Source organism: Triticum aestivum, chromosome 4D (assembly GCF_018294505.1).
Source record: "Triticum aestivum cultivar Chinese Spring chromosome 4D, IWGSC CS RefSeq v2.1, whole genome shotgun sequence".
In the NCBI taxonomy this organism is placed as follows: Eukaryota; Viridiplantae; Streptophyta; class Magnoliopsida; order Poales; family Poaceae; genus Triticum; species Triticum aestivum.
This window is the reverse complement of record NC_057805.1, coordinates 273,299,208-273,316,304: the sequence shown is the minus strand read 5'-3', so window position 1 is coordinate 273,316,304 and position 17,097 is coordinate 273,299,208.

The window sequence follows — 17,097 nt, the reverse complement described above, 5'->3', positions numbered from 1 at the left end:
AGGGTTACATCATGTGCGCCGCCGCACGCGTCTCTGACTATTCGTCGATCTGTCGGATCAATTTCCACGACCAAGACCAACAAGATTTTCCTTATGCGCGCGGCTGTAACCGAGATTGACACGAAGTCGATTTGCCCGGTCGTCGCTAGCACTCGAGGCTACTGATCTATGTACAGGCTACAAGTACCGAGTCATCCGGCGATTTGACGCTGTTGCAGATTCGATCGACTTCGTGCGCTCCATGTCATCAACCGAAGCAAAAGCTAGTAGTACAACTGCTCGCCAGCCAGAAGCAAAACAGTAGTTTAATTCACATATGATCCAGTACATGATTTGACTACTAGTACTATTCATCACGTCAAGCTACAGATCAAGCTATTGGTCTTCGATTACCCAAGCTACTAGGTGCTACTGTTCCTAGTTCTTTGCTCCGCGTAATTTAAATTCTGTCAATTATTTTTCTTTCGACTTGTACTACTTTGTGCGCAGATTTATCTACTCATGGCATCCATGAAGTACGATCTTCCGCTGCTGGACTGTGACACAAGGTTTACCCTATGGCAAGTCAAGATGCGGGCGTTGTTGGCATAGTCCGACTATGATGAAGCACTGGTTAGTTTTGGGAAGAACAGAATTCAGGACTGGACTGATGAGGAGAAAAGAATTGATTGTAAGGCTTTGTCACAAATTCAACTCCATTTGCATAATAATATTTTGCAGGAAGTCTTGAGCGAGAAAACTGTCGTCGCTCTATGGTTAAAGCTGGAAGGGATTTGCGTGACTAAAGATCTCACCAGCAAGATGCATCTGAATTAAAAATTATTCATGCACAGGTTACCCGAGGGAGGTAATGTTTTGAATCATATTTCAGAATTTAAAGAGATCATATCCGATCTAGCTGCAATGGACGTTAAGTATGAAGAAGAAGATAGTGCTTTAATGTTACTTTGTTCACTGCCAAGTTCTTATACAAATTTTAGAGACACCATATTATACAGTCGTGATACTCTCACACTTAATGAAGTTTATGAAGCTTTGAACACTAAGGAGAAGATGAAATTAATGGTGCCTCATGATGGTTCGAGTTCATCCAAAGCCGATGGATTATCTGTTCGTGGCAGGCAAAGGAGAAGAAATCACATAATAGAAACAGGAGCAAAAGTAAGAACGGCTACAGGGGCCGGTCGCAATCTAGAGACAAGAAATGTTGCAAATGTTGCAAGAGAGACAGGCATGACATCTCCGAGTGTTTCAAGTTCCAGAATAAAGAAAAGAGGAAAGGTAACAAACAAGGTGAAAATTCTGCTAACATTGCTCATGATGATAGTTCCGATGATGCTCTTGTCGTTATTGCTGGATGTGTTGAGACCAATGATGATTGGGTACTTGACACTGCATGCACTTTTCATATGTGTCCACATAGAGATTGGTTCAATATTTTTGATTCCACTACTTCTGCTGGTTCCGTTTTGGGTTTTGATAATTCACCATGCAAGATTGAAGGCGTAGGTTCTATTCGAATCAAGATGTTTGATGGCACAATTAGAACTTTGATAGATGTTCGGTACATTCCGAAGATGAAGACAAATCTTATCTCTGTTAGTGCCCTTGATGCAAAGGGGTACAAATATTCAGGTGGAGATAGTGTTTTGAAGGTCACCAAAGGTTCCCTTATTGTGATGAAAGGTGACTTAAGTTCGACCAATGGTCTTTACTAGCTTCGAGGTTCTACCGTTTCAGGTAACGCTACTCTAGTTATTTCAAAGAATTCTGATTGTGATGCTGCTAACCTTTGGCATATGCGTCTTGGATATATGAGTGAACTTGGTTTGGCAAAGTTAAATAAGAGAGGTCTTCTGGATGGATATGAACCTGGTAAATTGAAATTTTGTGAGCATTGTATCTTCGGCAAGCACAAGAGGGTGAAGTTCAACACTTCGACTCAGACAACTGAAGGTATTCTTGATTATGTGCATTCTGATTTATGGGGACCATCTTGCAGAAAGTCACTAGGTGGTGCTAGTTACATGCTGACTATTATTGATGATTATTCGAGAAAAGTTTGGCCTTATATCTTGCAGCATAAACATGAAGCATTCTCAGCATTTAAGGAGTGGAAGATTATGATTGAGAGGCAAACTGAATGGAACATAAAGATACTTCACACTGATTATGATATGGAATTCTGTTCTAAGCAATTTAAGAATTATTGCAAGTCTGAAGGCATTGTCAGACATAACACCATTCCTTATACTCCTCAACAAAACGATGTTGCTGAGCATATGAATAGGACCATTATTTCCAGAGCCCGTTGCATGTTGTCCAATGCAGGTTTGCATAGGTGTTTTTGGGCCGAGGCCGCTTCCACTGCTTGTTATCACATTAACCGTTCGCCATCTATTGCTCTTAATAAGAAAACTCCAACTGAGGTATGGTCTGGTTCACCTGCTGATTATTCACAGTTGAGAGTTTTTGGTTCACTGCTTATGCTCATGTTGATAATGGGAAGTTGGAGCCTAGGGCTGTTAAGTGCATCTTTCTTGGTTATAAGTCTGGTGTTAAAGTTTTAAATTGTGGAATCCTGAAACCCAGAAGGTGGTTATTAGCAGAAATGTTATCTTTAATGAATCTACTATGTTACATGATGTTTCATCTACTAATGTTCCTGTCGAGAGTGAACAGCAGCCTACTGTTCAGGTGGAGCATGTTATTGATTCCGGTGATACATCTGGTAATGAAATTGTTGATGCACGTTATGAACCCGTCGTTAATGATGATAGTGTCACTCCCACTCCAAATCAGCCTATTGTTCCGCCTAGTTGGAATCTTGCACATGACAGAGTTAGGCGGGGGTACTAATAAACCTGGCAGGTTAATTGAAGAGTGCAATATTGTTTCTTTTGCTTTATCTATTGGAGTAGAAATTGAAGGTAATGCTGAGCCTTCTTCATATTCCGAGGCTATTATTTCTGGTGATAGTAATAAGTGGATGACCGCTCTGCATGATGAGATGGAATCACTTGAAAAGAATGGCACTTGGGATTTAGTAAAATTATCTAGAGAGAAGAAACCTATTCGTTGCAAGTGGATTTTCAATAGGAAAGAAGGTGTTTCTCCAAATGATGAGACAAGATATAAAGCAAGGTTAGTTGCTAAAGGTTACAGTCAGATTCCAGGTATTGACTATAACGAAGTCTTTTCTCCTGTTGTGAAGCATAGCTCTATTCGCACTTTACTCGGTATTGTTGCCTGAAGGTTTATATGGAACAACCTGAAGGTTTTGTTATTCTTGGAAAAGAAAAGCTTGTCTACAAGTTAAAGGAATCTCTTTATGGATTGAAGCAATCCCCTATACCGTGGTACAAGAGTTTTCGCACCTTTATGCTCTCTCAATGTTTCAAAAGGTCTAATTATGATAGTTGTGTTTATTTGAAAACTGTCAATGGATCAACTATTTATTTGCTCCTTTATGTTGATGATATGCTAATTTCTGCAAAGAGTATGTCAGATATTGATGAACTAAAGAAGCAATTGAGTAATGAATTCAGATGAAGGATTTGGGTGCAGCAAAGAAAATTCTTGGCATGGAAATATCCAGAGATAGACTGTCTGGAAAAGTATATCTAAGTCAGAAGGGATATATTGATAAAGTTCTTCGTCATTTTAATATGCATAATGCCAGCTAGTAAGTACTCCGTTAGCTGCACACTTCAAATTATTATCAGCTTTATGTCCTAAGTTAGATGTAGATATTGAGTACATGTCTAGAGTTCCCTATTCGAGTGCAGTTGGTTCACTTATGTATGCCATGGTCTGTCCTCGTCCGGATTTATCATATCCATTGAGTGTTGTCAGTAGATACATGGCTAATCCTGGAAAAGAGCATTGGAAAGCAGTTTGGTGGATTTTCAGATACCTCCGAGGTACTTCTAATTCCTATTTACAGTTTGGGAAAACTGGGATGGACTTGTTGGTTTTCTTGATTCTGATTTTGTTGGTGATTTGGATAAGAGAAGATCCCTCACAGGTTATGTTTTCACCATTGGTGGTTGTGCTGTGAGTTGGAGAGCAACTTTGCAGTCTATTGTGGCTTGTTCCACTAGTGATGCCGAGTATATGGCTATTTCTGAGGCATGCAAAGAAGCTATCTGGTTGGAAGGTGTATACACTGAGCTTTGTGGAGATTCATCTTGCCCTACCGTATTTAGTGAGAGTCAAAGTGCTATATATCTTACAAAGAATCCAATGTACCATGAGAGGACAAAGCACATTGATGTCAGATTTCATTATGTTCGAGATGTTGTTGCTGAAGGCAATTTGAAGGTATGCAAGATAAGTACTCATGATAATCCTACTAACATGATGACAAAGCCAGTTCCTACCAATAAGTTTGAGCTTTTCTCAGGCTTAGTTGGTATTTCTCACTAGTCCTATGGACTTTGACGCACAAAGTGTTTATGCTGATTTGGATGGAGTTATTTACTTTCTTCGACTACTGGACGGAATTTGGATCAAGGTGGAGATTGTTAAATTGTGATCCAAATTATACCGTATTGAACTAGACGTAGTACATACATTGTGGGCCTTTGTGTTTGTACCGACGTGTACGAGTACAACTCGTTTACTTGTCCTCCAAGGACTCTTATGTATTGCCATCATATATACCCCATGTAGTCGCACCTAAAGACGGTCTGTCGTCTCGTGCTTGCAATGCTCCTCCCCATAGTGATTGCACCTTCGTGCGTCCGTGGTTTTCTCCCGCAAGGGTTTCCACGTAAAAATATATGTCTATCTGTCTCATTTATTTCTCGTTTTATCTAACAGATTTTATTAACCATTCCCGAATCTGTTTACCTTGTCGATCTCACAGCACACGATGTGTATAGCTAACTCGATTGCGATCTTCGACATTATTGCACACAGTTGGTTTCTTCCTCTATGTGCCGTGTAGAGCGCAAAATTAATTATCGCACTCGAGTGTCCATCATCACCCTTCTGTGTAACTTTGACCTTATCACCCACGTGTAAACTTATGACTGAAGTCATTCCACACACTTAGTTTTTACAAAGCTTTTTGCCAATAAACGCCCATGATTTTTCCCTCTTCTAGCCGACGCGTGGCCAACCTAGCCGGGCGGGAACCTTGCGCGGTAAACTGCGCGGTAGCGCGGGAACAGGCTCACCGACGATACATTTGGCGCTTCTTCGAGCCCACGCGTGCGGTGCGGTGTTGTCAAGCGTGCATTGGAATCCTTCGTTATGAACACCGTGACAAGACGTGACGATTACAGGCCGGCCGACCCCCATTTATTACAGTGGCCAACCATTCGATCGCGCCCCACCATTGCAAGAAGCACACCCACTACGAGAAATTCTTAGAGGGCATCCTGCGCGGCTCCAATGGCGCTCCGGGCGGATGCCGCCGACGAGCAGCAGTTCACCATTCGTGCCATGGTGGACACCCACAGAAGGTTCATGGACCTCTCGGTGGTGTACACCAACGACCCGGTCTGGGTGGAGCACACCATCCACATCATGGAGCTGTTGCTTGCCGAGGAGAACTACAAGGTGGTTGGATTTGACCTCGAGTAAACCCGCGCTCGTGCCGGGTCTCGTCCCAAGGTCGCCGTCGCCCAGATGTGCGTGCGCCACCACGTGCTTGTCTACCACTACTGCCTGGCCACAAGGCCTTGCGAGCGTTTTGCCAAGTTTGTCAATAGCCCCCACTACATGTTCGCTATGGTGGACATCACCAACGGTGTAAAGGCGCCTGAGAATTCGGGCATCACCTGCCAGAATCTTGTCGACATCCAGGGCCAATACAAGATCTGGGGCAGCAAGGAGCATGAGAAGGACTCACTTGTTCACCTCGCCGAGGCCATCATCGACCCCTACTACAGAGACATGAAGGATTTGTGCAACAAGGACAAGCGTACCTGGCACTCGGCCTGGATGGAGAAAGTCAACAAAGCTCACATCGTGTACGCGACCAAGGAGGCGTACACGAGCTATGACATGTACAGGCGGATCATTGACATGAGGAAGTGCCTCCTTCCCCAAAACGGCAAGGGATCCAGCCGGAATCAAAGCAATGGCAAGCGTTGTCGCAACAATAAGTAGATGATTAGATCCTCGTTTCTCCTACTTTAGTATGCATGTAATTGCTTACTTTGGTGTGTGGAAATGTTATGTGTGTAGTCACTTGTGTAATTGTATGCTTAATTTGTTTATGCAATGTTGTCTTTTTAAGTATATATGTTGATGCTTTGTAGACAGAGCGTAGATGTTGTGCGGACAAAGAAAATCACACCGCACACAGACTAAACAATGGAACCCGTCGGTGATGTTTTCATCAATCACTCACAATTGTATACTAGCAATCGTTAGCAGTAATCGTCTGTGTTGTTATCGGTCTTCGCACACATTTCCGATTACAGACTTGTTTGCCGCGTATCACACACATCTTGTTAAGTTGAACCGTTTCTGTTCTCATGTCTCAACGCAAACAGTTCATCCGAGTGAACCGCATGCCGTATATCACACACACCTTGATCTGGCTGACCGTTTCTTTTGTGTTGCCTAATCACAAACAGTTCATCCGAGTGAACCGTATGCTGTATATCACACACACCTTCATCTGGCCGCCTATTTCTTTTGTTCCTCCTCATCACACACAATTAATTGAGCTGAACCGTATGCCCTGCATCGCACACGCACCTAAAATCTGAACCGTGTTTGATGCATCCTCCATCGCAACCGTTTTGCACCTTTTTGATGGTTTTTTTACACCACCCTTTGCGATTATGGCATCGCACATAGTTTCGTCGAAGGGTCTTTGATCGTAGTGTCGCATTAGCAGCATCCTGCAGCAGTGTACTATTATCAAAACTATCATACTACTTTGCTGCAGATAATTAATCTCCAGGTGTGGTTGAATTTACAACTCAGCTGCTAATACTTGCAAATATTCTTTGGCTCCCCTGGTGTCGAATCTATAAATTTGGGTTGAATACTGTACCCTCGAAAGCTGTTGAGATCCCCTATATTTGTGGGTTATCAAGACCTTTTTCTGGCGCCGTTGCCGGGGAGCATTGCTATATTTGTTTAGTCACTTGGGATTATTATCAGTTTATCACTATGAATAATTTGAAGGGTGCTAAGACTAAGATTTTTCCCTCTAATACGAGGGGAGGTAAGGAACTGCCATCCAGCTCCGCTTTAGATTCACCTTTTGTTATAAGTAAACTTGCAACAACACCACATGTTATTAATCCTGATATGTCGCAAATTATTGATGATGCTACTTCTGCTAGAATGATGCTTATGATGATGCTAGTACCTTGCTTGATGATAATCTGCCACTAGGTGAATTTCTTGATGAGCAAATTGCTAGAGTAACACAGCATGATATTGTTGAAACTGATGATGAGATTGAAACTGAAAATCTTGAAACACCTACTAGAACTAGCCCTCGTAGATATGAAATGCCTAATGTACCAGTAGGTTATGTTATGAATGAGGAGACAACTAGAGATATTCTTGCTTGTAAGGATAGAGATGATCTAGAGAAATTATTATGCAAGTATAAAGAAAAATCTCTGAATGCTAGAATGCAATATGATCCTAAGTTTTCTACCTCACCTATCTTTATTGATGATAAGGATTATGATTATCTGTCGACCCAGAGTTAATCACTTCGGTTGAATCTGACCCTTTCCATGGTTATGAAACTAAAAATGTTGTTGCACATCTTACTAAGTTGAATGACATAGCCACCCTTTTCACTCATGATGAGAAAACTCACTATTACTATATTCCCAAATTATTTTCATTCTCATAAAAGGGTGATGCTAAAGCTTGGTACAATACTCTTGCTCCTGGTCGTGTGCGTAGTCCCCAGGATATGATTTATTACTTCTCTGAAAAATATTTTCCTGCTCATAAGAAACAAGCTGCCTTACAGGAAATATTATTTTGTGCAAATTGAAGAAGAGAGTCTCCCACAAGCTTGGGGAGGCTTATCCAATTGCTTAATGCTTTGCCTGATCATCCTCTTAAGAAAAATGAAATACTTGATATTTTCTATAATGGACTAACCGATGATTCTAGGGATATCCTAGATAGTTGTGCTGGTTGTGTTTTCAGGGAACGAACTATTGGGCAAGCTGAAGAATTATTGAATAAAATATTGCAAAATTATGATGATTGGACTCTTCCTGAACCACCGCCTAAACCCTTTCCGAAGAAGAGGGGTATCTTGTATCTCAGACCTGAAGATATGCAAGAGGCAAAGAAATCTATGAAGGAAAAGGTATTAAAGCTGAGGATGTTAAAAGTTTACCTCCTATTGAAGAAATACATGGGCTTGATACACCACCACGGCCTAAGATGGTAGAGGTAAACTCTCTAATGAAATTCAATGATAACGACAATCCTCACAATATGCACCCTAGTCAATGGCTTTATGAGTTTGAGAATTATATTAGAAAACAAGATCACTTCAATGCAAATGTTATGAAACAATAGAAATACAATTATGATATGATTGCTCGTTTGAGTGACTTATTATTTAGAATCTCAAATGATGTTAGTGGTGTGGGAAAGCATGCTTCTATGGTTCAAACTCAGTTAGAACAAGTTGCGAAACTCAAGGAGAATTGCTTGATGAAATGAATAATAATATCAACATGCTGTTAGAGTAATGACTAGAGGAGGTAGGATGACTCAGGAACCACTTTATCCTGAGGGGCACCCAAAAAGAATTGAACAAGACTCTCAAAGAGTTAACGCTGATGCACGTAGTCCCTCTAAAAAGAAAAAAAGAAGAAGAAAAATGATAGTACTATGCATACCTCTAGTGAACCTGAAGGAGAAAAACCTCCTTATAATGATAATCAAGTTTCTATCTCAGATGCTGGAACTCAACCTGGTAGTGAGCACTCACCTTCTGATAATGAAAAAGATAATGATGAGGTTCATGAAGACACTGGAACAAATAATAAAGAACCAGATAATGATGTTGAGATAGAACCAGCGGTTGATCTTGATAACCCACAACCCAAGAATACACGTTATGATAAAAGAGACTTTATTGCTAGAAAACACAGTAAAGAAAGAGAACCATGTGTTCAAAACCTATGCCCTTTCCACCTAAGTCAACTAAAAAATGATGAAGAATTCGAACGCTTCGTTGAAATGCTGAGGCCAGTCTTTTTGCGTACTCGCTTGACTGATATCCTTAAAATGCCTCCTTATGCAAAGTACATGAAAGATATCATCACTAATAAGAAAAAAATATCGGAAGCTGAAATCTCCACCGTGCTTGCTAATTACACTTTTAAAGATGGAGTACCTAAAAAATTTGGAGATCCGGGATTACCAACTATACCTTGCTCCATAAAAAGAAACTATGTGAAAAATTCGTTATGCGATTTAGGAGCTGGTGTTAGTATTATGCCTTTCCCTTTATAAAAAAGACTTGATTTGAATAAACTCACACCTACAGAAATATCTTTGCAAATGGCTGACAAATCAACTGCCATACATATCGGTATCTGTGAGGATGTGCCCGTTGTTGTTGCTAATGTTACTATTTCGACTGACTTTGTTATACTTGAGATGCCCGAGGACGACAACATGTCGATTATCCTTGGTAGACCATTCTTGAATACTGCAGGGGATTTTTATAGATTGCAATAAAAGCAAGGTCACTTTTCATATCAATTCTAATGAGCATACGGTGCACTTTCCAAAGAAACAATTCCAAGTGAATGGTATTAATGTTATTGAAAAATCTCCGACAATCACTATTGGAAGTTTTCAACTACCTCTACCTACTGTCAAAAAGAAATATGAAATGCTTATTGTTGGGGACATTCATATCCCCGTTGAGGTAACTTAGTGATTTATGAAAGTTGTTTGGTTTCATGCTAATCGAAACTGGTTGTTAATAAGACTTGATCAATCTTATTAATTGATTATTTTTTAGAGGTATGAGGTTGATGAATTTAGTGAGCACTACCTCCTGTCCCTACCTTTTGTTTTCTATTTTTATTAGTTAAATAAAATAAAATGCCATGTGTTTGTCTACTTCCTGAATTTCCCGTACAATAAAAATATGACCCAAAAATAAAAGTTCTCAGAATGCTTTGAAAATTTAATACGATTTTTTCTGAATATTTAAGAATTTTTGGTGCAAATAACATCAGATGGAGGTGCACCAGGCAGGCACAACCCACCTAGGCGCGCCAGGACCCCTAGGAACGCCCTGGTGGGTTGTGGTCCTCACGTGGGCCCCCTCACTTATCTCTTCATCCCACTTCATCCCCTACCTCTAGAAAAAAATCACCATTGCTCTCTCTCTCTCTCGTGTTCTTGCTCTCAAACCCGCGGATGTTGATCTCTTTGCTCAAAGTTCCGTTTTCGAAACTGTTTTGGGGGATTGTTTCTTGGTATGTGACTCCTCCATTTGTTCAATTAGTTTTTGCTTTAATGGTTTATATTTTGAATAATTAGCTACTCTTGGTGCTGCTGTAGATGAGCTTGCATGTTGAATTCTTAGAGTTCTAAGAAGTTTGAATGTTTGCTATGGCCTCTATGTATCCCTATGAGTAGTTGCTACAAATTTTGTAGAGTTTTGTTAAGAAAAATTGGTGGACTAAAAATTTCAGAATTTTTGTTCATAGGAAAAAATGAGTATCTTTAGGAAGTTTGCTTGCAAGAAGAACTCCAAGGGAGTGATTGGGGAGTCATCTGATAGTGATCTCCACACCCGGAGATTGGTGGAGCTAAGGCTGTGCGAATGGCCGCATACCCCATTCATGGAAGTGGCCGGAATCCTTTAGGAGTTTGCACAATATGCTGCTAATGCCGGCCTCACCAACTTCATCGCAGCTGAATGCGAACAATATCATCTCCTCACAAACACCTTTGTGCAAAGTTTTAATTTTCTTCCTAGGAATAATCCCCCTGAAGTGCAGTTTAATTTACATGCTCAACCCCATCAGATACCACTTACTGAATTTTGTGAAATATCTTGCTTCCTTCCGATGGTAGTTTGGTAGAGCCTAGGCTTTTATCGTACTCTAATAGTGGGTGATAAGAGAGGGGTGTCGAGTATCACCACCGCTTGCTTGCATTTTCCTATTGTTCACTATTTTGCTCTTTTCATTGCAAAATGCTTGCTTGCTAGAGAGAAGGTTGGTGCTCTTAGTTCCCCAGACCTTGCTGTTTTACGCCGTGCACTAGAGGGCGGCAACACTTATAGCTTAGGAGCTACTGTGGCACGTCGCCTCCACATTAATAAGTCCAAGCGTAAATTACATGGAGGTATTTAAGACACTCGTTTAGCGGCTCGCTTTAATGTTTAGATATGCCTGCATGATTATCCTTTGCCCAAGGTTTACCAAGATCGCGCGGCCATGGATTACCACCAGTTTACTACTGCCGATTATCCTAACATTTCCTATTCTGTATAACCAGTTTTTTAGTGTGAGAACCCGTGATATTATTCCATTGCCTGCACCTACTTTGTTTGATCCTATTGCCAGTGGTGGGTACAAGATTATGCCTGCGGACATCATTGCCTACCGGAACAACCAGGCTGCAGCAGAGGAGGAACCTCAGTAGTGGGAGCCACAGGTGCCTGCTCCTCAGTAGTTCGACATGGGACCCCATGGTTTCTTCGTCTACTGATTGATTACCGAGTTAGGCCAAAAGCCGAAGCTTGCGGGAGTATGTGTTTCTCACCGACTTTACATTCATGTTCACATATTTCAGTTGTCGGTGTTCACACCTTTTCATTGTATTATCCATGCTTAATTTTATTTTCTCGCTTTCTTCTTGTGTGCTTGAAAAACATTGATAAAATCCAAAAATATTTCCTGCTTCTTTTTGTTATTCTTTCTAGAGTAGTTTGTTGTAGCACTAAAAAGAAAACCCAAAAAGATTTCCTTGCTCTTCTTTTGCTTGTTGGGAGCTTTTCCGTGTAAATAGTTTTTCTCGTTTTGCTTTTCCCTTTTATTTCTTCGTTCTAGAAAACCAAAAACTCCAATAATATTTAAGTGTGTTTCTCTGAATTTCTTGTCTCTTTATCGAGTCGTACCATGGAGAAGACCATGATGAATATGTTGAGTGGCTCTCATATGCATAATTGTTGATCCAACGAAGAGCCCATTTTACCTTGTCTTCTCCTGTTGAATAGAATGTTTGCAGATTCCAGCTTAGTCCATGACACTCTTGCACTATTTTTATTTTCTTATCGTTCGGTCATGCAAGTGAAAGGCAATAATGACGACATTTGATGAACTGGCCGTGGCAGAGAGAAATGGGTATGAACTCGACTTGTTCTGGTTTTGTAAATATGTTTAACCTAGTATCCATGATTTAGCCAGTTATGATTAAACATGTTTGCAATGACAATTAGAGATTATAGTTTCTCATGCCATGCATAAGTAGATGGGAGTGGATAATGATTTATCTTGGATGCCAACATTTCATTAAAATGATTGTGATGTAGTATGATGATATGGTATCCTCCTCCGAATGTTCGAGTGGCTTGACTTGGCAAATGTTCATGCATGTAGTTGAATCAAAACCAACATAGCCTCTATGATATTTATGTTCGTTGTGTTCATATCCTACTTATGCTAGTGTCCAATGATACTTATGCATAATGCATGGTCATGACTGTTGTTGCTCTCTATCTGGCCACTTCTCAACCTATTTGCTAGCCTTTGCCTATACTAAGCGGGAATTCTGCTTGTACATCCAAAACCTGAAACCCAAGTTATTCTAGATGAGTCCACCATACCTACCTATACGCGGTATTACCCTGCCATCCTAAATAAATTTGCTTGGGCCATCTCTAAAAACTTCAAATAAATATCCTTTTTGTGTGCCTGGATCATTCATGAAACGACAGGAGGTAGTCGGTATCTTCCATGCTAAGCGGGTTATTCTCAGGATGAGTGTTTATTCACTCACCATCGCATGAGAAAAGGGCGGTAATAGGGATGCCTAGTCCCAAACTACAAAAAGAATTGATCTTTTCAAATAATCAAACAAAAACTCCGAATGGAGTCATAACCTTTACTTTATCGCTTGGGGACCGCCACTAGCGTGCTTAGCATGGAAGTATTGATAGCTGGTAGTCGTGGAGTAAACAAGAAGGGTACATCTCTCAAAATATCATTTACCTGTGTTTTAAAAACTTGAGCTCTGGCACCTCTGCAAATCACTGCTTCCCTCTGCGAAGGGACTATCTATTTACTTTTATGTTGTGTCATCACCTTCTAAAATAAGCACCAGGACCTGAGAGCAATGTTGTCATGCTGATGCATTGTGTGTAGCTAATGTTGGGTGCATCATGACTGGATCTTTTCTACCATGAATTACAATGTTTAGTCGCTGCTTGAACTTTGGAGGTGCTGTGCATTTATGTTTTGCGATCTCAAAAAGGACTAGCGAGATACCACTATTGTCATATTATATCATGGTTGTTTCGATAATGTGTTGCCGTTTGAGATATCTTATTATTGCTCACTAGCTGAATATGTCAATGATATGAGTTAATATAATTTTTAAGAGTTATTTTCAGCATGGTTAGTTATAATATTGGCTGAAAACCTGGGTGCTATTTAATCTTATTTATGCAAACAAGAGCAAAAGAGTTCGTAAAAGTTTTTGTTTTTCACTTTCAGTTTATCAACTGAATTGCTTGAGGACAAGCAAAGGTTTAAGCTTGGGGGAGTTGATACTTCTCCAACGTACCTACTTTTGCTAATGCTTTTCCTCTTGTTTTGGACTCTAATTTGCATGATTTGAATGAAACTAAACCCGGACTGACGTTGTTTTCAAGAGAACTACCATGGTGTTGTTTTTGTGCAGAAATAAAAGTTCTCGGAACGGGACGAAACTTTGCGAGGATTTTTTATATAATAAAAGAGAATTTCTGGAACCAACAACCACTGGAGGAGGGCACCTGGGTGGGCACAACCCACCAGGGCGCCCCCCCTCCAGGTGCGCCCAGGTGGGTTGTCCCCACCTGGTGGCCCCGCAGACCCTATTTTCGGAGAAAATAATCAGGGAGAAAGAATTATTGTGTTCCACGAGACGGAGCCACCGTCACCTCCTATGCTTCATCGGGCGGCCAAATCTGGAGTCCGTTTGGGGCTCCGGAGAGGGGATCTTCGTTCTTCGTCATCACCAACACTTCTCCTGCGCCAATTCCATGATTCTCCCAACCGAGAGTGAGTAATTCCTTCGTAGGCTCGCTGGTCGGTGAGGAGTTGGATGAGATTCATCATGTAATCGAGTTAGTTTTGTTAGGGCTTGATCCCTAGTATCCATTATGTTCTGAGATAGATGTTGCTATGACTTTTCCATGCTTAATGCTTGTCACTTTGGGCCCAGGTGCCATGATTTCAGAACTGAACCGTTTATGTTATCACCATTATATCTATGTTCTAAATCCGATCTTGCAAGTTATAGTCACCTACGACGTGTTATGATCTGGCAACCCCGGAGTGACAATAGTCGGGACCACTCCCAGTGATGACCGTAGTTTGAGGAGTTCATGTATTCATCGTGTGTTAATGTTTTGTTCCGGTTCTCTATTAAAAGGAGGCCTTAATATCCCTTAGTTTCCAATAGGACCCCGTTGCCACAGGAGGGTAGGACAAAGGATGGCATGCAAGTTCTTTCCATAAGCACGTATGACTATTTATGGAATACATGCCTACACTACAAGAAATATGTCAACTTGCGACCATCACTATTGGTCGCTGAAAGGTCATTGTTTTTAATTTGCGACCTTTTTGTGACAAAAAACAGAAGGTCAAAAGTTGGCGGTCGTAAACTGAAATTAACGATCTTCTCTGTGAGAAGATCGTGGAAGGCAACGACGAAAACAAAAGGTCATTGGTTCAACGACCTTCTCTTTTGGTCGCTAGCTCTCTGCGCAGGCCACGTCGGATCCGACGTGGCAAAATTGCGACCAAATGAAAAGGTCATTGACAAGAATCAGCCCGGTCAGAATAGGTGTCTATATGGGCCGAGCCCATTAATTCAGCCCATTTATTAGTTATTTTTCTTTCAATTTTTGTCGACTACATGGGCCGAGCTCAACAATTAAGCCTTTTTTATTTTATGGGTTGTGGCCTTTTTGGTTCAACGGATCAAGTATTTTTTTTTAAAGATGGGTCCCAATTGTCAGGTTCTTTTGGTAAGTGGGTCCCAGTTGTCAAGGTCATTTTCTTCAAATTTCAATTTGCTAGTAAATAAATAAACCAATATTCAAATGGGAACAGACAAAGAACACACATAACACTTAAATAATAGCCAAAATCAGTTTGATACATCATACAATAGCAGAATCAGTGTGTTACATCATATAACACATATACAAATGGCAATTAGTCTAGATACTCCAGGTCTATTCAAACTTCGCATTCCCCAGCTTCCCAGCTTTGAAATCTCAAATCTTGGTTCATATAGATCTGTAGCATAAAATCGGCACCACGTTAATAGACCAAACTTGGCGTTACAGCAGATGAATGAATATGTGGTGTCTTTCTTCAAATGGCATTTACAACTAGAAGCCATCCACCCACTAACAAAATTTTCATGAATAAGTTCAGTTGTGTTTAATTACTAACCTACATGAGCTCTAAGCAACTTTCAGCACACCAGCAATAGTCGCTTGAACATGCACACAAACAAACACGACGACAAATAAATTAAGGCTAGGAAGTGACCCAATCACAACTACAACTCAAATATAATGAAGAATCTAAGCATGATAAAAATGGTTCCTCAATATGATCATGTCCCAGGTACGCTACAAGCAGGATTAAAATAAAAAAAAGTAAAATTCTTAGAATTGATATACAGAGACCGATGCTAGATTACGCAAACATCAAAATATCAGGAAACAAATAAACCCCAAATCCTCACACGCAGCAGCAAGAATAAATTTTGTCCAGATTCAATTATATAAAACACATTCACAACATATTTAATTGGAAGCGAAATCAAAACTTAAACTGCTGCATGAAGGAAACTTCTTTCGACCGCTCTGCCATGTAAATAGATTAATTTGAATAAATATAAACAGGTAAATTTGGATCATAGCCCAGGCTGGGGGTACCTTGAGTATTAGCTTGAGCTTGTCGAATTCATTGTCGGACATTCTGGGGTTGCCGGCTATGTAGGACATCGAGGATTGGACCAGCCTCTACTCATCGGCACCTGTAAACACCAAGAAAAAGAACAAATGTTTGAATCAAGCAATAGTTGTAAATTCTGTTAGCATGACTACAAATTATCAGTAACCAGAGTACTCATCTTCCTTCCGGGTTTTGAATAGCCTAACAAATTATCAGCTCCATTTTACATCCCGGCCCACAAAAATCAGTGTTGAATAGCCCAACAGATAACACACCAGTCCCCAAACCAGCAAAGAGCATGGGAATAAACAGACAACCCCCACATTCCAATAATTCAAACACTTAGCAGTCAAAGGTGTGTGTGTGTGTGTGCATGTAAATGTACTGAGGTTATGCAAAGTGATAATACAGTTTTACCTTTGTTTCTTTTGTTCATGTACAAAATCTCCCATCATATATAGACCAAAGTGCATGTGACAAAACAATATAGAGCATGCTTCTAATAACTGGGCAATCCAGCACCAAGTCCGACTCTACTACTACTACCTATGACGCATCATTGTTTATCCATGGCAGATAATAGTAAAGATTAGAACCAATGATTTTGATACAGAAGTTACCTAGCCTGGTAGCCTAGCATAGAACAACACTACATAGTACTTGGCCAGCAAATTTGAGCAATTCAGTGACCGCACCGCATGACAACAAATATGAAAACTATGAACAACATCGCATACGATGTGTGACAACAGAGAACACATTTGACAATGCAGAACGCATGCGGAACCACACATCCCATAAAAGGGTTACAATCTAGAGGCAATTAGCTAGCTACTACCAGATCAATCACTCATCAATTTAGAACTACAAAAGAGCGCAAAAGAAATGAATCAACAAGAGCATAAGGCATACTTAGCCAGCTAGCTAGATT